The sequence below is a fragment of the Triturus cristatus genome, chromosome 9, assembly GCF_964204655.1.
Source record: "Triturus cristatus chromosome 9, aTriCri1.1, whole genome shotgun sequence".
Taxonomy (NCBI): domain Eukaryota; kingdom Metazoa; phylum Chordata; class Amphibia; order Caudata; family Salamandridae; genus Triturus; species Triturus cristatus.
The window spans coordinates 1,015,732,665-1,015,759,161 of record NC_140592.1 but is presented as its reverse complement, the minus strand read 5'-3'; the positions used below and the strand labels follow the sequence as shown (position 1 = coordinate 1,015,759,161).

The 26,497-nt window shown below is 45.8% G+C and overlaps 4 non-coding genes across 4 annotated transcripts; all 4 read right to left on the bottom strand.

The window, feature by feature from the left end:
• Positions 1-15,904: 15,904 nt before the first annotated feature.
• On the bottom strand, positions 15,905-16,138 carry LOC146799233 (small nucleolar RNA SNORD17). Its single transcript, XR_014969332.1, has one exon. It is a non-coding gene; the product is annotated as a small nucleolar RNA SNORD17 (small nucleolar RNA).
• Positions 16,139-17,266: 1,128 nt separating this feature from the next.
• Positions 17,267-17,341, bottom strand: LOC146799232 (small nucleolar RNA SNORD83). Its single transcript, XR_014969400.1, has one exon. It is a non-coding gene; the product is annotated as a small nucleolar RNA SNORD83 (small nucleolar RNA).
• Positions 17,342-17,933: 592 nt separating this feature from the next.
• LOC146799231 (small nucleolar RNA SNORA36 family) lies at positions 17,934-18,062 on the bottom strand. The gene has a single exon (XR_014969323.1). It is a non-coding gene; the product is annotated as a small nucleolar RNA SNORA36 family (small nucleolar RNA).
• Positions 18,063-18,986: 924 nt separating this feature from the next.
• On the bottom strand, positions 18,987-19,062 carry LOC146799230 (small nucleolar RNA SNORD83). The gene has a single exon (XR_014969399.1). It is a non-coding gene; the product is annotated as a small nucleolar RNA SNORD83 (small nucleolar RNA).
• Positions 19,063-26,497: the final 7,435 nt, after the last annotated feature.

The window sequence follows — 26,497 nt, the reverse complement described above, 5'->3', positions numbered from 1 at the left end:
TCAGGCGAAACCTAACAATGTCTACATTTAGGGCAGTAAAAAAACTTGCTCGGGCTGTAACTGGTGGAGACATGGTAGAAACGCAGGATAGGAGGAAAAAAATGAGGAGGTAGATGAATGACACAGTGGGTGAGTGTGAGTATATGTAAGAGTAGGATGGGAGAGATGAGGGCTAGTGGAAAAAGAATGTAGGGGTGTTGAGGGTGAGTGAAAAACAATTTTCAATAGAGGTGCAGCAAAACCACCTTTGAAAAAAGATGCCAGGCAAGCAGATTTCTATTCCCAGCATCCATGTCAATAGGATGTGATATTGCTGCATTTCCCAGCGCCCCTATCCAGATGAAGTGACATCACTGGTTTCTGCCCGAAATCATGTTTAAAAGCAGGGCCGGAATGGCCGTAGCGGGCACTGGGTGTTTCCCTGGTAGACCGCCAGGGTGGGGACCAATTTTGGGGCCCTGGGGGGCCGTTTTTGTTACAGGGGGCCGGCAATATCGGCCCCCTGTAACAAAAACGTCCGAAACAGACCCTAGCAAACGGCTCGGCCGCACCCCCCTCTCCCCGCAGGGGGGCCAGCCGAGCAGTTTGCCAGAGCTGGTTTCAGTTCCCAGTCCGACCCTGTTTAAAAGTATATGCCAAGCAAGAAGACTTCATTTTCCAGCATTCATCTCAACAAGAAGAAATCTCCACTTTCCCCAGTATACTTCTCAACTAGCCACAATATCATTCTGTTTTCCAGAATTCATCTTGACATTCCACCAAACCATCTTTAAATGAATAAACTAGGCAAATAGACGTAATTTGCCGGCATCTATATCTACAAGAAGACATCTTCCAATTTCTCAGAACACAACTCTACAGAGACAGACATTGCTGCATTTCTCAGCATTCATCTGTACAGGAAATGGCATCACTGCATTTTTTCACGATCCACATCCTTCAAAGTACTTCCCTCCTGGGCATCCCTCGTCCGAATGTCCCAAGTCAAAGACAGTTAATACAAGGGCATCACCTGTTTGGACATTTTCAAATCTGAATTTCTTAGGTCCAGAACCCCTGCTGCTAAGCTAAGCCACTCAAATGCATGTGTCTTTCAAACACCGCTACACACACAATTCCCACTCTCACACCAGGACCCTGCAATCAAACTCTCCATACTTGCACTTCTAACACCAACAACCTCATTAGAATACACTCACCGCCCGCATCACACCATCTTCAACCCATGCTCCTCGACACACTCTCAGCAATAAGTCACATCCTATCAGTCACACCACAACCTAGGTGGTCATTTGATCACAGAAACCTGGTTCACACCCTCTTCAACAATAAGTCACACCACAAACACCACAACCTAGGTGCTCATTTGATCACAGAAATGTGTTTCACATTCTCTTCCTCATGCATTTTTAATATCCTCCTCCCCTCTGGACCCACAATGCAATACATAGATCACACATGCAAAATTGAAGGGGGACTTGCAGTCAACAGGACCCTGAACCATCACTAGCATGGACCCACATAAGCCATTTGATCTCCTCTCTTACCACTTTCCTCTCTCAGCCTGCAAACAGCCTTTTTTCATCTCGTCTATAGACCACACAGAACCCACTAGGATTCCATAGGAGAAATATCACATCTCATCACCTCAATCCCACCCCACCTTCCTTGGAGACTTCAATATGCTCTACGACTCCAGCACCAAAACTGTGAAGGAAGCCTTTAACTCTCTACTCAACACCCTAGAAATAAAACACCGCATCACCAGCCCAACTCACTCCAGGCAAAACTCTGGACCTCATCCTTTCTGCATCCCCCAACATCCACTGCCAGCTCACCATTGCCCTGGCATAGACTGGCCATCTTCCCCCGCCCCTTCAACATTATGCCACACTCCCATACAAAGGTCAGCAGAAATAGGAGAAATGTATCTTCCAATCTTTCAAGGACATCCGTCTAGAAGAACTCTAAGAAGAATTAATCAACCTACCCAGACACTTCTTTCCTCAACTGATGTCAACATTCTACTGAACATATACACAACTCTGAAGAATTATGTAGAATGCTCTGCTCCTCTGAAAGCTCGTTCTTCAAGTCTCAGCAGTCAGCACCCTGGAACAGGGACGGCTCTAGGGCGGTGCGATCGGTGCGACAGCACCTGGCGTTGACTTGGGGTGGGGGCGTCATTTTTGAAAATGTATACTATCATTTTTAAAAGCACCTGCTGCCGCAATCCTGGCCTACAGAAATTTTCAGACATCAATTAAAATGTCAAGATAAAGCAGGTGATTAATCGTCTTCCTGGAAAGAGACCAGAGGTTTGTCTAGTGGAAGTTTTGACTCAACCTAAGGTAGTGCAGAGGGTTAAGATGCCTGCTGCTAAGAACGTGTACAATGCAGATAACGAAGTGCATATAATGTAAATACGTCAGGACGTTACTGTTTCCGTAAGAGAGCTCCTTTGTTACTCGTTGTTTTTAAGTCAAAATTCTAATATAGAACATTGAGCTATTAACTGTCATCCTAGAGCTGCATGCAAACTGCAAGGTATATGCTAGAGCTATATGTTTTTTTGCCCAGTCTTTCATCATCCTAATCTTGTGAAAAGGGTTCATTTGGGTAGAAAACAATTCTTATTATGAAAGAGAACCCCTAACAATGATGTTACAGTTTAAATTCTGAATGTGTGCTTTTCCAGAATAATGACTCAAACTATATTGCCTAGCAGTATGGATGCCATGTCACTCCTACACTACACCTTGTAGTCCTGTTTGATGTAACATTTCCTATACACTGACTTACACACATATGATTGTCTCTGTGCAAGTGTGTGTGGTGTAAAGTGCTCTGATACCTTACACTGGTATGAGTGGTGCTATAAATCTAAATGGCACTGTTAAAGGGTGCTAGTGAGGGAATCTATGGCAGAGGTGGTCATTGGGGGGGCGCCAACAGATATTGTCGCACAGGGAGCCACCAGCGCTAAAGTCGGCCCTGCCCTGGAACACTCAAGTACACAAAAGCAGGAATGCTATTCAAAGACCGTAGAAGAAATGGAGACTATCATAATTCTAAGAGGACCTTACCATTCTGGAAGCACTCCATTCCAACCATTGGTCAATCATCACTATAACTAACGCCACCTACTACAACACCACCATTAATACTAGCAAAGTCCTCTGTAAGACCATCAAAAATGTGCCATGCCCATTCCAGAACCCATTTCCCACTACCAACTGACAGAAGCAACACTATCAAACTCTTCTTCACAGAGAAAATTAACAAAAGCAGATCTAGCATCACCAAATAATCATCGTCAATCACACCATCACTTTTTTGGGGGGATTTCTTTATTAGTTTTATACCTCCAAATCAATAAATCAAGTGTAAATACAATCATACAGCATGCCCACCTCAGCCGAGTTGGTTAATGCTTCACCAACAATACATGTCAAAGTCTGAACCAATGGTTACATCCATGGAGATTCCTCAATCTTCAATATTCTCAGCATCATTTCGTGCTTAAACAGAACTCAACAGTAATAAACTCCCCCCCACCTCCCTTCCAACCCCCCCCTCCACCCCCCCTCCCAATACCCCCCCTGCTGCCAGGTCTCTATAACTTGAAGTCTAAGCATCATAATCCTTATGCTGGGTCTCCGTGCGCCTCTCCCCTTTGTCCTGGGGCTTCCCCCCGCACAGAAGACGGCGGCCTTGAACTTTCCGGAGTAGATTGGGAGGCCTGTCCCGCTATCTCCTGAATCATTGCTCCCCATGCCAGTAGGACCTCGGGTAGTTTGTCATCCCTCCTGGTGTTCCGGATGTGTCCCTCCTCTGCCAGAGCACACTCCTGTTGATCTGCCCTCCATTTCGCTAATAATGGCCCTTGCTGGGATAACCAATGTATCGCAATACGTCGCTTGGCAACAACCAGGCCCAGCATCGGGAATCGCCTGCTTACCTTTCGTTTAATCACTTATACCCAGCTGCCACATCACTAACTGGTCATCCTTCAATTCTATCTCCCATACAGAGCTCTCCAACATTTTGAACTCACGCAGGGCCATGTCCTACAAAGATGTTGTACTTCCCTCCTCCATCATCAACAAGATGCCCTTAAACCCCTTGTTCACAGTGGCAACACCCCGCTAACCCAGCGCACCTTCCAGGATACCCTTGAGCCAGATAAATGCTCACTGATGAATAAGCATCCACTAGATCTAACCGACCATGCCAGCTTTCATCCTATACTCCACCTCCCATTTGTTGGAAAAATCATTGACAGCACAGCCACAACCCAACTACAGGAACACATCAGCAAGAATAACCGACTTCAAGACTGTATATCAGGGTTCAGACCATTATGCAGTATTGAAGTAATCAAGGACATCCTGACTTCTCAACCTCTCTACAGCGTTTAAGCCTTTCGGCCACCCAGCATTGACCCACACCCTGAAAACACACACCCTGAAAACTAACATGGACTTTACATCCTTATTCACCAACAACAGCAACTCGTAGATAGGAACTACCAGAACCCAGACTGTCCTCTCTGCCTGCAGACTCCCCAGGGCTCCATCCTCCCAGCCATGACTTTCATGTTCAGACTTTATATGCAACACTTGGGAGTTATTCTTCTTGCAGACAGCAACATCAAGATCCCCCAGTATGTTGACGACACTAACCGCTACCTGAAAGTTTCCTCAACTAGTCCCTATTAGCAAATCGCATTCGCCTAGAGGCCCATAGGAATGAATAGGAAAGCATTCGCAATTTGCGATTACCAAATAGGTAATCACAAATTGCAAATGCAATTCAAAGGTGCAAGGGGACCAAAAGGCCACCCTGATGCACCCCCAAAATTGGTATTTGTGCACATGCTGCACACACACATGCCCTTTAAGCCACATGGCACTTAGAAAAATGCAGTTTCGTCCATTTTTCTAAGGAATTGCAAATTACCATCAACTTGAAGTTGATGGTAATTTGCGATTCCTTAATGCAAAGTCGCATTCTGAGAATGCTTCTTGCATTACATTTAGGGAATCACAAATTGTGATTCGCTAACTTCATTCGTAAAATAGGTAATTGCAAAAATTGAGATGATCTATTTTGTGAATGCCTTTGGGGTTGATGCATCCCAAAAGGCTATTTACTGGTCGCAAAGGGGCCGATTCTGTGAATCGGCCCGTTTGCGACTGGTAAATAGCTTGATGCATGTGCCCCTTAGTATTTAAACTCTGCACATTACAAAAATCTTCTTCAGCAGAAATATCTTTCCCATGTTCCAAAGACGTTCACGGCGCCCCTGGCTAGTTGTAAAGGCGCACCGGGATGCAGTGGCAGACAGTTTGGGAACCACTAATAAGGTAATGAGCACCAATGGTAAGTGTTATGGGAAAGCACAAAGTAAAAGTATGAAAAACACAGGTACAAGTAGTATAAGCTCACCTCAATTCTCCAAAAGCAAGATTGTGACTGAACTCTGGAAGTACCTCAATACTCTTCCCAAATACAAAAGCACTGATTACAGTGTCAGGGAGCAGCCAGGAAGGCTTGCAGAGAAGAGCAGAACTCACTCTGGGATAAAATAGCAAAGATTTCCTGGAAGGAAGCAGAACACTGAGGGAGGTGAACCAAAATACCAAGTGGTGAGGGTAGGAAACTAGCTGTAGGCATAATGATGGCAGCAGGAACCTTACAAGAAGGAAAGGTTGCTAGGTGTTCTCCATCTGCATTCCTGATAAAATAACTGAACCGTCATCACAGAAAAAACTCTTACCTTAGAAGATTACTGTTATGCTAATTTTTCTCAAAACATCATTAATTCTCATATTTAGTAACAATCATAATAGCAAAAATAATTTTGATATTACCCTTTTTGTTATTACATTTAATGAAAATATAATGCTTTCTTTCCAAGACCAAGTACACAATTATTGCAGCAATGTACACGCTCCAAAACCGAATCACTTCCCCAACATTGTCTTTCAGTCTGCTGCCACCTTTGAATCCATAAGTTAAACTACTTTACACCCATTATTATATTAGTTCTATTGAAAAATAATAGAATAAAATAAAAAATGTTGGGTTGACTTGTTCAGTTATTGTCAGTTTCCCTAATCGCTTACACTTCTTGCCTTATTGAAAAGTCTGTATTACCAATCTCTTCTAAAAGCAACTTGTGATCAACACCACAAAAACAAAATGTGTGATAGTAAACTCATGGACCACCTTGAGAAGTACATTCAACATCGATGACAAGGCTTAAAACAAGACCATCGTTAGGACTATCTTGGAATCAGATTTGATGATAGACTATCTTGGACCGATCCGGTCGCCAAAAGCCAGACTACTACGAGCCAGTATGCAGGGGTGGTCTCATGTTTTTTAAACAGATTCAGACGAAGATTAACCAAGCCTGCTCTTGAAGCCACCCAAAAGAAAGCCCTGACCCCTGGATCATATGGAGTGGAGCTCTGGGGACATGGAGATACAATAAGGATGCAAATGATAGAAAATCAATTTCCCCTGCGCCTATTACACCTCGGACCTGGGACCTCAGTATCTGCATTAAGGCTAGAGCAAGGGCTGTCCAGCATGAAAGCATTACTGTCCATAAAACTAGTCTTGTAATGGATCCATCGTTGGACTAATCCCAAACTGGGAAATTTAATCAAGCTTTTTGTGACATTTATAAGAACAGTGATTCAAAAAACCTGCTTTGGCTATATCATGCAGAAACCTTAATAAATGATATAGGCTGGGCAGAGTACTGGTCGCACCCTAAACAGATGACTAATTCAGGCTTGAAACTAGTAAACAAGCATTTGCAATGCAATAGGTCTCACATTTGCGAGAGTTTAAGCTATTGGCATTGTAAATGACAATGCCTTTTATTTGTCTGTTTTGATAATCAACACATAAATACAAGGTATTGTCATTTACAATGCCAATTGCAAAAACTCTTGTAAATGCGAGACCTCAACCCCACGAGCTGCTTGGAACGGGACGGGCTGCTTGGAAAGTGAAAGCGTGCTTGGCGTGCTGAAAGTTGCAGGAAAGTATGTCATGCCTGCAGTAGGACAAATGCATTGAAGAAAATAGTGCTTACAGACTAAATAAGGCATACTGTGTAACAGAGGTAAAAGGGCCAGTCCTCCTGGGAGGTTACAAAGGAAGACTTGGCGGTACTAAGGAGGGTCTAACAAGCCTTTTAAGGAATCAGAAGTCAGCCTTTACGAAGGGCAATGACATAAGCCAATGACAAATATGGGCATAGAGTGGGTGGGGATTCAAGTCGATACTCTAATACAGCATGCCTCGCAGAGCAGCGCACGCGCTGCCCAGGCTCGACCTAAAAAAACAATATTAGACCTTTTGCCAAGCAAACTATTTCAAGCAAGGGAGCAGATTAATGTCTAACTTTTTTTAATTCAAGTCCAGAACTGCATTAAAAAAAAACTGGACTCACACTACCTTTTGTTAAAAAACATCCTTAAATGTGAGATCATGATTAGGTACATATTATGCTTAGGGTCTTATACTGCACTAACTGTAAATGCCCTCTTTCCTTTCAGCAAAGAAATAGCGTGGGGAGGCAACATTTCTACAAGATATGGCAGCGGTATCACATATCAAGAGGTCCAGGTATCATTTGACACCTCGTGTAAAATTAGTTGATTTATGAGACTGACTGCGCATTTGCATATGTGGCAGCCCGGACAGTTATGTACTTTTAGATATTTTAAACATGTTGACAGTAAAGGAATATTCTCCTTGCTCTGGTTGCTGGTCGCCATAAGTATTATTATTTAGGTAGACCTAGAAAGTATCAATAGTCCGCCTACCACTAGCCCAGGAGCTTTCTGACAGAACTTTGGTCCTTGTTTTGAAAGGGGGAGGACGCTTTCCATGAATTGTGACTTTTATTCCATACTGCTCTGGTTGTGTAGCTCATACTGCTCAATTTGCACTGCACACGTAACAAAGAATTCGATTTTAAGTATATGATATTTATTTGCTTTTATGAAATTATGCTATTATTGTCGTGATTTTTACGAGGCTCAGACAAGAATTTGTTTTTATGGCAAATCTCTTCTACTAGTTGCCACTTTTGGATATCAAATGATGAGACCTAGAAAGAAATGATTGAATCTCCAAAAATATTCTTCATTATATGGTCTTTATTTAGTACGTGGAAAAATGTATAGCCTCACAATGCATTTCTTCTCTGTACCCTTGAATGTAGGTTCTTATTACCTGTGTTATGTGGTTGATTCGCATGCTGTAACCCCGAAATGTCACATTTCAGATGTCACAACATATGTAATTCATTGATGATGTGACAAGCCGTCTGATATTTTGGTAGATCAGTCAACCATATTTGCGTGCGGCTTGCGTGAGTCTAGTGGTTTTATGAGACCTCTGGGGCTTAAAATCAATTTCAACATTGCAGCTTTACGATACGTAACGACCACTTCTCCTGATGAATTTTCATCAGCTCTGCCTTCTAATCTCAGAAGATTCCAATGTTCTTTTCATTAATTTCAATATGTTATTACCTTGCATCATATGCTGTAAAGTAATATATCTTGCTGTGTACATCCTTATTCGTATGTTCCATTGGATTTTCTCCTAGTAATTCTTGTGTATCTTTCATTGTTATAATTACCTTTTTTTTTTTTAAAGTTACACTATTGTTAACCCCTCTATATACATATTTCAGTGATTATAATTCCTTGAGAAGACAACAATTTCTCTTCATGCTCAGAAACTACCAATGGGGACTACTTGACTCATGATGCTTGTGCGTAAACTTAAGACACTGTGGTATTTATTGTTTATCTGGTTTTATGTCAGAATATCCAGTAGAAAAGTATTGTACCAACAAATATCGTAGCTAACACATTGACACTATTAAGGAGGTAATTACAACATTACTATTCTTTAACTCCACATCTGTGTACCTCGATGCTGAACATACATGTGGTGTTAGGAATAGTAAATCTATACTGATCTATATATTCTGACCTTCACACTATAGTGATAGTTGATATCTTTAATTGTAATGTGTTTGCATGGCGATATTAAAAACTCGGTTTTCTGGTAGAATATTGTTTAACCTGCTTCCGCAGACTGCCGTTTACCTCCCTCTTAATCCCCACTCTGGGGGTTGGCTGTTCCTCAAGATATTTCACTGGTACTGCAGGCTAGTCTATCAGCAGAGCTCCCTGCATTCCTAGTCACTGCACCGAGTAGCAGAACTGCTTTGTGACACACATAGTCAAGGAGCCAATGTTCTCCATCTGCAGTCACTATTATCTTCAAAAGTCGACTGTGAGCACTGAAACTTACACCATACCAGGTGCACCTCCAAGTCTCTTCATCTAGATTTTTTCTGACTGCTCTCTGTCGGCAGGACTTGGAACACTTAGAGGAATCTGTTTATATATGAGCGCACTCCACCTTCTCCTGCTACCTTACAATGCGATCTGTGACGTGCACACACGTGAAACTTTTATATTTTTTATTGCAAGTATATGAAATAATAATAAAAAGAAAAAAACGAGCCACCACCTAAATGTGGTAACCATATAATAATAATATAACATAATAAAAAATAATATTATAATATAAATAAATTTATAATATCAAATTTAAATAGGAGACAGGAAACATGTCACTATTTAACTGGGTGCCTTAAGTGCAGGCAAAAGATGCAAAAATAATTACATTCAATTAAAAACACACTTTAATGAGTTTTGTCAATGAAGAGAAAGGAACTATTTTTAGGTATAATTGAACAATGTGCGCCAAGTTTTTGCAGTCAATCAAAGGTAAGTGGAAGCAACAGGGAAATTGGGGTGAATGCTGTATGCTGCGGTGGGCAGAAGCAAAATGTGAATGACAGTTCAACAGATCAATAGATGAAGCCTCCTGAGCAAAATACCCTCAAATTATCTACATTATGTATGACATCTCCTTGTGTTTGCTTTGTTCACCCTAAGTTGGCAGGGTATGCCCAGACGTGGGTCCCTTGCTCACTCTGCCAGTGAATTCACGCTAGCCTGGCTGATGAGGGGTGTTACCCCGAAACCGGTCCCAGGATGCTTGTTTCTGGTCCAGGGAAGACCTAGCGTGGCAGTTCGGGCTGGATTGTTACCACGAGGCATAGGTCAAGACTGATTTGCATATAGCTGGGTCTTATCTGGGGTGGCGAAGTGAGCTAAAGAACGGTGATGGATTCTACCCAGATCTGTGACTGGGGGTGAGTGTCTGAAAGGTTTCCGTCCATCATCGCCTTGTGTTTGCTAGGTTGTCCTTCCTGGGACATGTTGACTACAGCCTGGCTTGCTCCTCCCTATGTAGCGCAACTGTGGGGACAGGGCTAGCGGCTGGGGCCCTTAGATGTTGTTTGTACTTATCTTTGATCTGACCACAACCAGCCGACACCATAATGTTATGCCATATAATATCATTATGTTATGTCTATATTCTTTGCACTCACTTCCTGCCAATACTGGCAGATTATATCTACACTCTTAGTTTAAATTGCACATCTTTTGTAAACAGCATTGTAACGTTCTCCTTTTGTGTTTAAACTCATGTATCTTATATGTAATCCATGTACTCTTAAGTCCTTATTTAGTGTAACTGGTTCTATTGTAAAGCGCTCTGACGCTTTCGGAAAAAGTATGCGCTATATAAAAACGCACAATTAAATAAAACAATTGGCAATGCCAGTAGGTTCCAATGGTTGTTGTTGTGGGGGACAAGTAAGTGATGGGATATATGAGACCCACAAGAAGAGTCTCAGAGGAAGGAGGGGGCGTTTAGCACGCTCCTCTCAACCCACTGCGAGTGGATAATGAAAGAGCGACTCATTTCTCAGGGAGTTCTTGTGTAAACGGAAAAGGTTCCAGTGTCTGCTTCTAGCATCAGGCGGCTCCATAAATCATGGCAAGCAGCTTGCCTGCCCTGCTACAGCGACCATGCTTGGGAGAGGTGGGCAGGGGAGGTGGGAGGGGCTGGGAAGGAGGACATCATATGCCACCTCGTGTGTGTGTGTGTGTGTGGGGGGGGGGGGGGGGGGGCGGGGTTCCGTGAACGCGCAGGACTAGTAAGCTCCAGCTACATTTGGGAAGAACCAATTTAGGCGAATAATGTATTACTGAATAGAAGTGGAGTGAAGAAGATGGCGAAGGCATGAAAAAAGAGAGAAAGACGAAGAATTAGAGAGAGACAGTAGGGGAAACAAAGTGTAACAAGCATTTACAATGCAATGGTCTCGGCAATATTATAGGTAGAGCTATTGGTATTGCTCATTATTTTTTTATCAGATGGGTATAATGGCATCCAGTACCCCACAACTTCAAGCGTTTTGTGGAGGGGCGCCCTCGCAGCGCACACGAGAGGTGAACAAATGAACGACATCCCCATGGGGTAGACACAGGGGCAGCTACTGGAAGTCTGCAGGCCCGGGAAAGGGTAACTGGGGGAAACGAAGGGGACAGAAAGAGAAAAACAAGCATTTACAATGCAATGGTCTCGGCATTGTTAAAGTTAGAGCTATTGGCATTGCTCATGACATTATTTTTGTTTATGTTTTTGTTTTTGAAACATTTTAAAGAAACTGCATTGTTATTTACAATGTCAATAGCTTAATCTCTCTCAAATGTGAGACCTATTGCATTTGCACCCACACAGAGCCACACACACAAAGCCACCCACACACACACAGCACCACCTACACAGCTATTCACATAGAGCAACCCACACACAGACAGAGCCACCCACGCATAGAGCCACCTACAAAAAAAGCCACACACACACAGAGGCACACACACATAGGCACACACATACACACACACATAGAGACCTCTGCAGCAAACACATTAACCCACTGAGCCGGGGTGCATAAACCGAGAGGGGGTGCATAAACCGAGAGGGGGTGCATAAACCGAGAGGGGGTGCATACACTCACAGGGGGTGCATAAACCGAGAAGGGGTGCATAAACCGAGAGGGGGTACATTCTTGCGTTCTCTCTACTGAGGGAGAAGTCCTGGCTCACGTAACCCATGTCTGCTTCCAGGAGGCACTGCGAACTTCTGGTGCATCGAGTAGAGTGGCCTGAAGGCGAGTGCAGTCTATACCAGGTAGTCACGGAGACAGCTGAAATGGGACCTTTGGGTATTTCCGGGTGGGTAGGAAGGACGCAGTACCCGAGCGTGCGCTTTGCCGAGTAAATTAATTTGAACACTTATGTGCAGAGAGATTAAGCCAGAGCAGGACTCGAGATGTCCTGGCTTGCTAGAGTAAACTCAATACTACCCATCGACCCCTCAAAGGGCTGGTGTCAGGGAGGGGCAGACATTGAAGTATTATTAGAATGCTAAGGCCTTATACAGGCGCAGCAGGGATACAGGTGAAAGAACATTCATTGTGCATTAGGGATGCGGGCCCTGGAATGGCGCGGTAGCTGGGGCACATAATGCCCTTTGACCCCCTCTTGTGATGTCCCTCTCCTGACACGGTGCTGAGGTGCACGGATGGGAAGCGGCTCGTGGGTGTGAAGGGCTGCTGTTGGTACAGCAGAGCACCCCAGCCATGGCGCAGAGGTGGAGAAGCCAGTCTGTGGTGGTACAGCTAGCTAGCACCAACCAGCGTGAGGATTACCTCACAAACCCACCAAAGGGAGCTCCCATGTGAAAGGGAAACAGGGGATCTATGATACTGGAAAAAAACGAACTGCAGGTTTTTTTTAAAAACCTGATGTCCTAGGAATGCCAGTAAATCAGGAAACATTGAGGAGTCAGCTTTGTGGAGGAAGTTTCTGCAGAGTCGGTGTCCTCAAGAGTTTTTTTTCCTCCAGAATCACACACAATCGTTGAAGTGGTATTCAAGGTGGAAGGACGTAAACTGCACACCGATGGATGTATTTACTAAGCATACATCCAAGAACACACTCCTGTACTGTGCTATTGTGCACACTACATCACTTTAAATAATGTTCAATTTGTGAAGCTTTTTTAGATTGAGACACAGCTGCGCACAATACGCGGGGTTTGGTAACAAGGCTTTGATTCTACAGACTAAACAAGTAGCTGACTTAAAGGGGAGCAAATGGTATGATCGAGAAATTCTGCTGCAGCTTCGGAACCAGGCACGTTGACAATTTCGTTTGTCTGATGACGCATAATCTATCAGTTAAGTAGAGGCCGACTTCATTAAATAAGCTGGGACATTGTAAACTTCGGAGATGCCACAATACCACAAAAGCAGAGGCGGCGATGTGAAGAGACTTCAACTTCCTTTACGTCTGATACGACCGGCGCCCTACAAATCTTCAATCGCCGTTTGTCAGCTGTGCCCTCCAGTCAGCCACGGCAGCTGCACCCGAAAGCTCTCTTCTTGACTTCAGGCAGCTCTCGGTGCAGGGCTGAGATGCAGGAAGTGGATTCGAGAGCTGAGCCGGCAGCCCGGAGCTGCTGAAATGCAGGAAGTACTTTTAGAAGCGGAGAGCTCTGGCATGCAGTCAGAAGAGGAACGTGGGACAGGAATGTACCTTTGAGCCGGAAATCAGGCGCTGTGCGGCCGGGAGTGGCTACGGGTCCCGGTGGGAGCACCTGAGGTACTGTGGAGGCCTGAAAGCGCTGAGAACCGACCATCCGTGCTCACCCACCGTGCAAGAACCCGAGTGGGCTCCGGGGATACAAGGTAAGGGCTGAACAGCTACGGGCTGAAGCCGCAGGGTGGGACTTCGAGCAATTAATCAGACTGTGTGGCGTCCGGTGCGGACACCACCGCCTTTCTCCGAGGCTTAGAAGAACTGCCTCGGAGAAACGCAGCGTCCTTTTCGGATTTGGGGGCGTGTTTTGCTGTTGTCTCCTCCCTGAGACTTCTCGCAAAAAACACGCCCCCCGATCCTGGGTACTTTTGAACATCGGGTCCTGGTCCCTGGTGCTGCACAGCAGCGAGGAGCAGCAACCAGGCAGTCTGGGCTACCAACTCGCCCCAGCAGGCTGGAGTGGCCGTGTGCTGCCAACATGAGGTCATCGAACTGACACCTGGAGCCTATTGCTTTGCTGGGCTCAGGAGTAGACTTCTCCGAGCTGGTCACAGCAGACATCCCCTTCTTTGCTCGCCAGCAGGTGCATGCTGTCAAGTGCTGCCTCTAGTCAGGGTCCTTGGTGCAGCACAGCAGTCTTTTGACATTACTAGTATGAGAAGTTCTGGGACCCCTTTTTATCCCCAGAGAATGGTCTCAGGGTATGACATGGCCTATGGGCTGGCTACTAGGTCCCCTCCCTTCGGAGGGTCACTTACTGCGAAATGTGGTACATGGCTATCCAAGAATGTTCTTCGATGCCCACTTGGCTGAATCAATCTTTGTGCGTTGATCCCTAGCCCAAACCACCAGAGACGTGGCTACCAGTTTGACAGCTTTTTTCTACGTCCCCAGTGCTGGCCTGGCTCCCCAAGCAAGAGCAGCGCCTGTCCCAAGTGCTTCTTATTTGCCCGTCAAAGGCGGCAGCTCATTTGAATCTCACCTTTTGGCCCAACATCTGTGTGGCTTCCTGCTAAGGATGGGTGGCATCTACCTCTTGCAGGATTCTCTTTCAGGAGGGCAGAAAGCGGTCTCGAGGACAGACCCTGTTGTGCAACCGTAAACAGCAAGAGACTTTGGGCAACGAAGTACCAACACTAAACGCTGAACACTGCAACAAGCTACATTAATTTTAACGTGTGAGTTAAGTCAGGCTTAATGTAACGAGTTGTTCGATACCTTAGAGTATTAACTTAGTTAGCAGACTAAAACTGCCCAGTGACAGACTGTGGGCCATGTTTAACCTTTGTCAGGCCCAGTGACAACCAGTGTTGCGATCACTTGTGACCCTCTAACTTATAGGTACATCTGGGATCACAAAAAATACAATAAGCGCATACACAAATGTTACACTGGCCTCAAGTACTACACGTCACAAACCTGCTATTGCGCGTCAGCTCAGGGATCAAAGATTTGCTCCTGTGCCCATCAATGTTCAGCCAGTCGAGCATGTAAATACTTTCAACCCATTCTCCAATAAAAAGTGTACAGGAATCTCTCCATGTTCAAGAAGACACTATTTGTGAAAGCGTTTGACAGAGCACCAGCTCCGAGCCTTAAAATGGTGCTGAAGACATTGCGTGTACAAGGTTAGGATGCCAGTGGAACCAAATCCAAGGTGCCCAGTTGAGCCGCTTACATACCCATAGTCCACGTATTCGTCCAGCCACTTCTTCGGCGTGCTCTCGTTCGGTTTGCCGCGGGTATCTAGAAGACCCTTAGTGATCATCATTTTCTTCTGACTCGCCTGGAGTACACAAAAAGCACTTTAGAACGGATGCACCCTTGAGGTTCAAATCAATGATGGTAAAGAACGCCTGCCAGCCAGAAAATCTTTAACATTGCAAAACAGGATAGTCGGAACACAGCTCCTTCAGAAGCCTTACCTTTGGGCCAAGGCCCCACTTCCGAGGGTAGGTATCGCGCTCCATGATGACTCGTTTGATCTTGGCCACAATACCATGGTCGCAGGTGGACAGCACTGCAGTGGTCATGAGCGCAATGGCTGTGGACAGTGGAGAGGCATGTGAGTAGAGTACACAGACTAGGCTGAGACATCAAACGTGTACCCTAGCCAGCTCCCACCATCTTGCTTACCCTGGATGTGCCTACAGTTCAGTTTCCTCAATGGCCAAGGTGTGTGCGTACCACAACATACAAGCCAACAAGGATATCCTTCATAATAGCATGGAAAAGTTCACTAGTTTGCAACCCCGCACCACCCAATGCCCAGGACTTCACAAATGTAAGAGTTCCATCTGAAATGCACATGATGAGTTCCATCTGAAATGCACATGATCAGAATAGTTTATTCGTCTTTGGAAAGGTGGTCTCCATCACTGGAGACCACCCCACGCCAGGCCCATGCGCTCCCACAAACAGCACCACCAGAAGCATCTGCCTTCAGTAGAACACGGAGGCAGACACACTGGCAGGCCGAGGACACAAGGACACCTAGAACAGGAACCTGTGCTGCAGGAGGCTAGGACAAGCGCTCAGCGAATGGATAAACTGAATCATCATATCACAGTGCAGCAGCACTCCGCCGCCCCCTGACTGCGCACCGAGACTCCCAGCAGCACACAGGACAGAGGCTCGCAACACCACACACACACACCGTGCACAGGATACAGAGACTCCCAGCAGCAGGGTCACCCCAATGCACAGGATACAGAGATTCCCAGCAGCAGGGTCACCCCCAATGCACAGGATACAGAGACTCCCAGCAGCAGGGTCACCCACAGGATACAGAGACTCCCAGCAGCACCCTCACCCAGTACACAGAATAGAGGCTCGCAACACCACTGTCACACCGTGCACAGGATACAGACTCCCAGCAGCAGGGTCACCCACAGGATACAGAGACTCCCAGCAGCAGGGTCACCCACAGGATACAGAGACTCCCAGCAGTAGGGTCACCCACAGTGCACAGGATAGAGGCCCCGTGCCTCTTCCAGTGCACAGAACACAAAGGCTCCATACCTCGCCCTTACTCGTGCCTGGCACAGATCCCGCAGCTCTTACCCATGCAGATTGCCTCTCTCCTTTGGTGGTGATCACCACGATGTCCTGGTTCATCTCGATGCCATCCTCATAACGCAGGACTCCTGGCAGCATGATCTTGGCACCGTAGCAGATGGCATTCACCTGGAGAACAGAGGTGGAATCAGACAGCCAGCTGCGCCAGTGCACGCCAGGGCCCCGCATGCGAGCCGCCATTACACACTGCGATTACCAACAGCACGTCAAAGCGGCCAATATTTATGAGGGCCATGTCCGGCATTTACTGGAAAGAGGCTGGTTGAAGCAAGCCAATGGGTGAAGGGACAGATATAGTGATTAGTTCGGTCTGTTTGACAGAGCGGGCAAATGCAGGTCTAAAATACAAAAAGGTCACCTGAAGAGGGTACAGTTAACACATCTAGGCCACTGACGCAGCTTACACGACAGAGCATCGTACTCTAGCAGTTTGGACTTTAAAAAGTTGAGTTAAGGACGCCTCTTTTGAACCCATATTTAGGGTCTCCTAATTTTGAGGTTCTCTTTTAAAGCGAAAAGTTTGGTTATACTAGGCACTTGCTTTTAAACTACAAAGCTAGTGGACTCGATGTACGCAGGGGGGGGGGGGGCAGAGGACAGCCGGCACACGCAGACAGAGCCATCAGCCATGGGTGATAGATTCACGTCATCTTCACATGAGTGTTCATGGAATCTGCTTCTCATCATGTGGCTTGTCGCGCGCCGCAAGCGCCCACCCCAGTCTTCGGAGCACTTACCGCACTGTCCTTCATGACCAGCCGCTTGTAGGAGACCATGAGCTTCTCCAGGGGGTAGATGACGCGCCGGAGGTAGGCCTTGTCCTTGGTGTTGTCATACTGCCACTGCGCGTCCAGCACGTCATGCATGGTCACCATGTTGTCCTGCGTAAGGAATAACGACTGTTACTTCGAGACAAGGTCACCGCTGCAAAGCTACACCCCATCTGCCAGACAGCGACGCCCCCCGCCCCAAAGCCCCAGAATTACCAGTCAAGCTTGCAACGGAACAGAAATGAGGGCCGAGAGGCTTTGAACATCCAGTAACTAGATGATAAAATCCACACCCGTGTTACATTTTAAGATGTGCAATTATAAGGGAGTGAGCTGTGCATTTATCCGGACCCGCTTATTTGGTGACGCAATCAAAGACTCGGCATGCTATGTCACAGGTCAGAATGGGCGATAGTTACCTTGCCCAATAAACCGAGCACCTTGGTGTCATAGTTGAAGTGGGATTGTAGAAACGAGACCCCAGCCGCCCAAACACCCCAAGTCACCAGCCACGACGTGTAGGCCGCGGGGCAGCGGGACGGAGCACTGCGCCCCGCCCGCTGCCCTGCAGCCCAGCTCTCTCTCCCAAGGCTTAATTACCAGCAGAGGGGGGCAGCCCTGAGCTGAACTCAACGCCTTGGTGGGGTCTGTGCACCCCCGAGGCAGCATACATACCTTCTCTCCCAGGACACCAGAGCGGACCCTCCGCAGCTCCTGCATCTGTTCCCCGACACCCAGCAGCAGGCCCATGTGCACACACAGGGTCCGGATGTAGGTGCCGGCCTCGCAGCTCACCCAGAAGACACCTAAACAGAAGCGTGTGCTAAGTCAGTAACAGGAAACCTAGGAAGGCGAGGTGCCACTGAAGCCCACCTATCAAGATGAACACGCGCCCCCCCATAAGCCGCTCGATTACTTTCAAGATGTGCATGCATGGCAAAATACACAGCTCTGCTCAACCACAAAAAGCATCCTGAACCAAGTACCAAAACCCGGCTGCTGCCATTGACAGCCTCGATACCCGGAAAGGGAACCCCCCTTGAGAAAGAAGCTGAACTCACGCGGTGCCTTCACAGCGACCGCAGCAGAACGGACGCCTCTTTAGCAGGCCAGTCATTGGGACTACTTGCTTGGGGGGCGGGGTCAATGGTGGTGTTGGAATTTAAGTCCAAACATGCGCAGAGTTGAATAGTAAATGTAGCTATTCCAGCAGCCAGCGCCCCCTGAGGCAAGTCGTTAAAACTAACCCCGGGCAGAGAACACCGCACCGCCATCAGAGTTTTGGCTACTCCGAGTTCTGTTGAGAACACGATCTTTAGGCAAACACTCCCTAATTTATTATTTTAAAAAGGCACTTACCTGCTCTGCTGTAGCGTCCCAGGCTGCCTTCCTCGCATGATCTCAAGATGTACAATGCAGGGGTTTACGAGCAGGGGGCCTTTTTTTTTATAATTAAATTAGGGAGGGTAGAGGGGAGCGGAGTTCCAAATCGACCTGCAAGCAGAACATGCGCAGTGCTAAAGGATGCATTGGTTCGCAGACGCCACACAGTCCCGCCACGCTGCAGTGCCATCAGCCATGGGTGATAGATACAAGTCATCCTCGCACAGCGTGCTGATGAAATCTAGCTCACATCATGTGGCTCTGCAGGTTCCGAGGCCGACCACACAAAGTGCCCCCCGTGCACTCACCCAGTCTCCTCTCAGGGTCGTATTTGAGCAGTCTGCTCTCATAGATCGTCCTCACTCTCAACTGTCTCTTCACTGCAGCTACCACCGGGGGGCGCTGGAACAAAGCCCCCGTCAGGGTTTCGAGTGTCTGAAGAAAGAAAAATCATCAAGTCACCTCAGCGGCCAAGCACAGAGCTCCTGCCGTACAGTAGGTGCCTGCCTGCCAAGCTCACAGCCATGATACTTTCTGAGGAAAGAAAAACATCTACTCTCGCAGCCTCGGCGGGAAAAATACGGGTTCCGCAGCGACTGGGGTTGTTCCGGTGATTGGAGACTCTACATGCCTCGGTAGAGAAGCCACAGGCCTCTTGAACAAGGAGATCAGGTGAGGGAGCAACGCCGGGACACCACCGCCTTTCTCCGAGGCAGAGAAGAACTGCCTCGGAGAAACGCAGCGTCCTTTTCGGATTGGGGGGCGTGTTTTGCTGTTGTCTCCTCCCTGAGACTTTTCGCAAAAAACACGCCCCCCGATCCGAAAAGGACGGGGCATGATTGGAGTGACGGGACCTCTTCTCCAATGGCTGGCCAGCATTTACTAGGCCAGCCAATGGAGAACAGGGTAGAAGAGGGGCGGGTTCAAGCCCCTCTTCTCCCAAGTCATTATCTCTCGCGAGCGAGACTACGCAAGCGCAGCCATCGCTAGCCGAGACCTAAAAAGGCACAGAATCACGGGGACAGCAAAGGGGACAGGAGAAAAAAGGCACAGAATCACGGGGGCAGCGAAGGGGACAGAAGGAGAAAAAAGGCACAGAATCACGGAGGCAGCGAAGGGGACAGAAGGATAAAAAAGGCACAGAATCACGGGGGCAGCGAAGGGGACAGGAGAAAAAAGGCACAGAATCACGGGGGCAGCAAAAGGGACAGCAGGAGAAAAAAGGCACAATATTTACATTACACATTCGGGCACGGGGAGATTAAAAGTTGCAATGTCCGCAGCTAAGAAGCCCCGATCTGGTCTATTGTGCCTTAGAAATGAGAGACGAGTCACGGTTTTGTCACCAGTGCTTAGTGCGTTAATGAAACACGAGTCCAGGGAACCAGGGTTTCCACAGGAGCAAACACAGATGCTGCCGGGGCAGTGATTATCGGGCTCGGGCAGGAGGGGCGGGCCAAGCTGCATACATTACGGCTCTGATGGGCAAAGGTGTGCAATTCCCTTTGTGGGTCATGGCAAATCTTTTTAGGGACCTGAACGTTGAGGCCACAGCCCAGAGACTCCTTGCATCTGTTCCTCTGACTCCTGCGTCCTCCGCACCAATGGCACCCACTTAGCATTCCGCTCAGGGGAGACTCATTTACATTGTGAAGGTATTGGAGCGCTTTACATGCACGCCGGTTACGTTGCACATTCAGGCACGAGGGGATTAAGTGATTTACCCAGGATCACAAGACGTGGACGCGACCCCGAGGGTCGAACTCTGGTTTCCAGACAATACTTACAGAAAAGAAACACAACTTGCAGAGTCACGAGTAAGACCAAAACACCCACACCGCCGCCTTTCTCCGAGGCGAAGCAGAAATGCCTCGGAGAAACGCAGCGGCGGTTTCAGATTCGGGGGCGTGTTTCTTTTTCTCTCCTCTTGCCATTGGCTGGAGGAGAGAAAAACACGCCTAAAAAAGGGTGTGGCTAAAAAGTGGAAAGAAGAGCACGGAACACGCCCCCGAATCTGAAAAAGACGGAGCCTATTTGGAGGGACGGCTCTCTCCTCCAATGGCTGGCCTCCGTTTAGGAAGCCAGCCAACGGAGGAGAGGCAAAAAGAGAGGCGGGCTAAATAGCCACTCTAAGAAACATAAGATCTCCGGACTTCCGGTTCTGCCTTCGGCAGACCGGACGGTCCCTCGACCTAAAAAAGAGAGAAGAAGATGAATTAAAGATTTTGAAAAAATGAAAAAGAAAAAGGTGTAGAATGATAATAAAACAGCTATGGTGTTGTACAATATGTTTGTATTTATGTCTAACACGTATTATTGAACATGAATGAATTAAAAGGAGAAGGAAAGAGAACGCAATTATTGTATACCGCTAAAATCCTTAACGTGATTGGAAAAATAGAGAAGGTTGCTTTGGATGGAAAGAAATAGAAAAATCCAGAGAGAAAGTGAAAATCAGGCAAAGAGAATGAATGAATGAATGATTTATCATTGAAGAAGTCCTTTTAATCTCCTTTGCACTGTATATAAACTCTTTTTTAAAGTTCAAGGAAGGAAGGGGATGGGCGGGGAGGATAAAAAGGAAAGGGAGACAGGGAAGGAAAATGGAGGGAAAAGAGAAAGGCAGGCACGAGAAGGGAAGGGCAGTGCATGTACCCATCCAATCATATAGTGCATACCCCGATGTATAAGGACTTGTATCAAACACTATATTAGATTAGTTTAAACCTACATTACTGATGATTGAAACCCTGAACTGCGACAGCGCTGCAAGGCCATTCCGCTGGCAGACCGTGCACTATGCAGATCTCTCTGACATACCATAAAAGAGAAAGAGACCAAAAGAGAGAGGGAGGAAAGAGGGGACCGGTGTGCGGAGAGGGGTGACTAGAGAACCACGTGGAAGAACCACTTTTTCCTACTATGCAGCATAGATATTAACTGCACCATCTCTCCTGATTACTCAGAATCCTCAAGACCAAGGTGTGGAACTACCTGCCCCCCCACAGTTTTACAAGGCCATACTTAGGACAAGAGAGTGCTATGCAAATGTCTATAATAAGTGGGATAAAGTACGACTTGCCATACTTCATAAAGATACTGCAGGTCAGTGAGAATTCTGGTACCATATAAAAGAACAAGGACGAATGCATTGAATTCTGACTTTCAATATCCTTTTAACAAAGGGCATTTTATGAGTTATAATACATGGTCACAGCATCCCACAATCTGCTTAAATTATTGGCGTCATATGAAAGAGTGGAATTTATTTATTTAATAGATTTTTTGAGCGCAGCTCTCACCTTACAGGTATCCTTCTGCTAAACACGTCATCTAGACAGGGCCAGCAGTCAGAGGTGGCTAGAGGCTAATTCAGCCAGTAGAATTACTTGGGGGAAAAGCCAGGTCTTTAGAGCCTTCCTAAAGCACAATACATCTGTAGAGGCTCTAAAGGCTGCTGGCAGAGTATTCCAAAGGTGAGATGCCTTAACCGTAAAGGCTCGCCCGCCTTGTTTAGCGTTGCTCAATCTCGTGACACAAAGGAGGTTGGCTGAGGCTGAGTGAAGACACCACACTGGAGTATATTTCTTGAGGCTCTGTTGCAAGGGCACAGGACCAAAGCCCTGCAGAGCCTTAAGGACAATTCGTAAGGATTTAAAAGCCATACCTTGCCTCAGAGGGAGCCAATGTAGTTCGTTCATTGTCTCAGATGCTCTGCGAGGTCTGTTTAATGGCAGTTTGACGGCGGAAGCCTGTACTCTATATAGTCTATAAAGAAGATAATCAGGTGCGCCAAGGAGCAGGGCATTACAATAACCCAGCCTGCTCAAGATAACACTGCGCACTAGAAGGGATTTGGCTTGAGAAGGTAGAAAAAAACCCGCTTTCTGAGACCTCATGAAAGTGTGAAACATGTTCTGGCTACCTTCTTTACATGTTGCTCCAGGGAAAGTGGATCATCAAATGTAGCCCCAAGATTGCAAACCGTATCAGGTAAGGACAGCTCTTGTTCAGTGGGGAGTGACCAGAAATCGACAGAAACTGTCTTGGGGACTTTAGTCGCCACGCAGCACAGGAATTCTGTTTTGTCCCCAATAAATTTGAGGGAGTTGGCATTCACCCGGTGGACCATGTCTGACACGAAGTTATGAAAGGAGTCAATAATATCCTGTTGTTTATTGCTTATGGACAGGAGCTGCCGCATATCATCAGCATAAGTAACTAGACTGACGTTATGATCCTTAATCAAGGTGATAAGGGGTCTCATATAAACATTAAAAAGGATCGGACTGAGAGGAGATCCTTGAGGAACTTCACGTTCGACAGATTTGAAACCAGAGCGATAGGGGTCTTTTGCTGTCCGAGAAGTATGAGCTGATCCACTTCAATAGGGTCCCACCAATCTGTGGTGTGAAATGAAACACATCAAACAATAGTCATTTGTTGCAAAAAGATACTATCAGTTTAATGTAAGCCAGTTGAACAAATGTTGAAGCTCACAATGTATAGAAATATGCAGATAGAATCTACTGTTCCTATAACAGCCTACAGTATGCAAAAAATAAATATGTTGTCAAAAATATCTTGTTTCTCCTGATGACTGTTCTTTAAAAGAAACAGATCAGAAGAATGTAAAGTCAGTTCTCTTCAGCTATGATTATGCCTATACCTTAGCTGCTGGCAGGAGGCATTGTGATGTCATAAATCAATTGTACTAAGCTATTACAGTTGAGCGGCTATGCCATTTCTTTACTACAGGTGACTATAGATGTCAGAACTCGACTGTGATATGGAAATTATAAAAGGGCTAAAGTACCCCCTGCCGTACATTATAAGTATATATAAATGCACTGAGGAGTGCCATAACCACATAGCGAACAAAGCCGAAGGCCGAACTCCTTTATAAGGTTATGGAACTCCAAGGTGACTTGCAATATCCTCATCATGTACAGTAGGGGCTTCTTTATGCGATACATAACACCGCCGCCTTTCCCACAAACCACTTAAAACTTTGGTGCATAGCTCTTTCATATGAAAGAGAGAGCAAGTTTGCAGACGTGAAGAATAAAAATAGAACCTCTAGTGTAAAATTAAGAAAATCAAAAACATGTTAGATATTTGTTGCAAAATGATATTAGAAACAGTTCAATACAAGTCTGTTTTTTTTTACAGCTGCAGTAGCTCAGAATGTGTGGAAAATGTAGAAAGAGTCTGACTTTTCTATAATTCTCTAAAAAGTGCAAAAAATAAACATATTATTTCTGCTTGTCGCTGTAAACTAGAAAAATAGAGCAGAATGAAGAAGTCAATGTTTCATTGCTTTAAGCACCCGCTCTGTGACCTGACCTGCTTTTCACCTTCTGCTGGCTCTGTCAGCACCGTTGTGACGTCAGAACTCGACTGTAATAACGTATAGTTCTGATATCTTTTCTTTATAATCAGCGACTGGGTGCCATCACAAGTCGCTGAATATAAAGAAATGAGTCAGGTTTTTAATACAAGGATTACAGAATACCAAGTATTATAGATGGGGTTTCATACAGAGATGATAAATTCCCATATATTATAAACCTCACAACCCCTTAAAATAAAATAAGGTAGCACAGTGATTTAATCTAAGAAGCAGAGACAGAGGCCTGTCCTGTGAAGAACTGTCCTAGATTCACTTTGCAAGAACCCAAACGCTCTTACTGCAAACCGCGAGCAGAAATCCCGAAACTGGCCCTTTTCCCCTCATTGAGCCTTGTATTAATTACCAGGCACGCCATTACCGGCTGCTGCGATTTGACTAATTAATGTAATCTCTTCTGAGTCACGCTCATTAAATGCGAAAATTACAGCGGTAAAAGGTATAGCTTTCATGATCAATCTTCGACAGACAGGGGGAGAGGAGGGGCAGTCACAAATTGGGCAAAGATGCGTGGGCACGATAGGAGGTGGCACCGGTGCCACCTACCGCATGTTCTGTAATAACTTTTCTTGGAGATGGCACCAGAGGAAAACATGCAATTTCCAGTGTGTTTATGCTCTCAAGGGTCCAGGGTATTGTATTGTATTTATATAGCGCTTACTACCCCTGATGAGGCGTCAAAGCACTTTCGGCGAGTAGCATGCTACTCCGGAACACAAAAAGGATTAGTGGTAGATTAGTATACTGAAAATTGAATTAATTGGAGTGGTGGACATGTGAGTCTGTTAGTTGAATTGAAAAGGATAATGGGGGAAAGAAGAGGGAAGAGTCCAGAAAGGACAAGCACAAAACACTTGCTACCAAAGGGTGCCATCAACCTCCTTAAAGTAGGTGCAGTAGGACCACTGTTTAACACATCCATTAAAATACACTACAATAACTTTTTATACGCATGCCTTTGGTCAAAGGTTTGTTATTTGTAGTGCTTTTCACCATATCCATGAGTCAACACTAATAGACTATGGAAGGTTGATTTGTGCCCCATTGGGTCTATATATTTTAGCCAGGCCATGTGGTATGAACAGTGTCTGGCCTCCTGTGATTATGTTATGTTATTTGTATTTATATAGCACTTGATACCATTATTATGGCACCAAAGTGTACTCTCCATCGGGGCATCCTTTCTGCTGATCAAAGCCTGCCATTCATATTTTGTCTTTGCTGTTTTTGGTGTTTTTTGTGTGAGATTAGTAGAGAGTGTGTCCACTATTTGGGTTAAAAAAAATTTGTGTTGGCATGTGTGAGAGTAAATTGCTTTCCATCTTGGAAGAGCTTTGCATTGTCTTGTGTGTAAGATGTGCCGAAGGCTCTTTCATGTTTCTTTGGATTGGGTTGTCATTTATCCCCAGCCCAGCCAGAGTAAAGCACTTTCTATATAGGTGTCACAATGTATGTATTTGGCTAAGACGTCTTTGGAGAGTTTACAATCCTGCAACCTAGAGTGCTACAACAGGAGTCCTAAGAAACAAGCCATACTTTACAAGGAGGGCTGAAAAAAGCACAGTATCTGATACAGTATTAGAAGCCGTAGGGATACGCATAGTAAATGTGGCACTCTCTGGAGTCGTATCAAACACTCATTACGATATGACGTTAGGAGTATATCCTTGAATGCTTATGAAGCTACACAACACAACCAAACAAGCATTGGCTAAGTTCTGGGTTTAATGTGCTAGCACATGCATCATCAGCACATTAGAGCAAGACACTAGAACTGGAGTGTACAGAAGCAGACAGCCAGGGGTATAGCTCTAAAGTAGTCCCTCATGCAATGCCATGCAAGCTCTGTAGCCGATCTGGAAGGATACATCCAAAGGGCCAATAGCATTAGGTGAGATATGAATACTCTACAGTTGGGGGCACTTTTCTTTTATGAATGTTCTTATCTATATTATGTACTGCATAGATTCACGTCGCCATGTCACTCCGCACTTTAATTGAAGTCCTTTATTCTTCATGTATTTTCCATCTGCAAATTGTGTCTCTCAATTACTGCCATACCTTTGACTTTGGGATTGTTGCTATGCATGTGTATTTTGTTTTTTTTTACTTTCATGGTCTTTTCGGTCGAAATAAAGTTTTCCACTACCACTGTACTGGGCTGAGCCAAGACATGATTGACAAAGTCTCAAGTCCACGGCTGAAAGATGACGGTCAAGGATAACAACTGGTTAAAAAGAGCAGGCCCAAAGCCCTATGTATGTGTATTGCTATCAACAAGGCTG